Raw genomic sequence first — 345 nt, forward strand, 5'->3', positions numbered from 1 at the left:
GTCGATCTAATATTAGTGGACGTTAAATATTTTCAATCCATGTTCTTAGGTTACAAATAGAATCACACAATTAATTCCACAGGTTCATGAATGATTTGACTAAAGTTTTTGGAATTTTATGAAACGACATAGAATTCCATTCAAATTTTGAAGATGTCACTTTTAATTTCATGTATTATTGTGGTTAATAGTTGACCAAAAAAAAATTGCATATATAGATAAGAAATTTTGAACCACAAATTTATGATAACAAATGCTGTCCATTAAAAGTACGTACTCCCATGAATAACCACCCCCATTGGTTTTAAGTTATAAACTCTGCCAGTGAGGATGTGAACTTTCATT

The sequence above is a fragment of the Camelina sativa genome, chromosome 6 (assembly GCF_000633955.1).
Source record: "Camelina sativa cultivar DH55 chromosome 6, Cs, whole genome shotgun sequence".
Taxonomy (NCBI): Eukaryota; Viridiplantae; Streptophyta; class Magnoliopsida; order Brassicales; family Brassicaceae; genus Camelina; species Camelina sativa.